We start from the raw sequence: 545 nt of genomic DNA, 5'->3' as shown, positions 1-545 counted from the left end.
CAGACTGATTGCCCCCTTCCATTTCACTCAGTGAGTCCTCAGAAGTGGCCTACAATTTAAGAAAAATTAAGGTTTAGTCATAATAGGGAGATTACATCTTTTGAAGAACTGTATATTAACTTTGAAACTTACCTGGATGGAAATACATAAATGTAAAGAGGAATCCAAGGCAACTGTGAGTGACACTGCTGCCCAAGTGAAAGCTAATGAGCCAAGAGCAACTCCCCAAGAAGAGAAGCATCAGGTGCGACTGTTATCCTCAATCAGGAAATTCCTCTACAAGAGAGCAACAAAGAAGCAGGGTGACAATGTAAAGAAAAAGTGTGTGGTCTGAATTTATCACTAACAATCATGATATTCTATAACACAAATGGGTTTAAACATAGAAATTGCATTTATGCTCAGTACAAATGGTCAGACAGGATGTTACCATTTTTGGAAGCATTATGGTGATTGCTTTGAGCATTCGGAAGATAATATTAGTGACATAAATAAATTAAAATTTTGAGCTCAAACTCAGAAGTAGAGAATTGGAAACCTTCAAA

This window comes from Microtus ochrogaster, unplaced genomic scaffold (assembly GCF_000317375.1).
Source record: "Microtus ochrogaster isolate Prairie Vole_2 unplaced genomic scaffold, MicOch1.0 UNK198, whole genome shotgun sequence".
Lineage (NCBI taxonomy): Eukaryota > Metazoa > Chordata > Mammalia > Rodentia > Cricetidae > Microtus > Microtus ochrogaster.
This window is presented reverse-complemented; position numbering follows the sequence as displayed.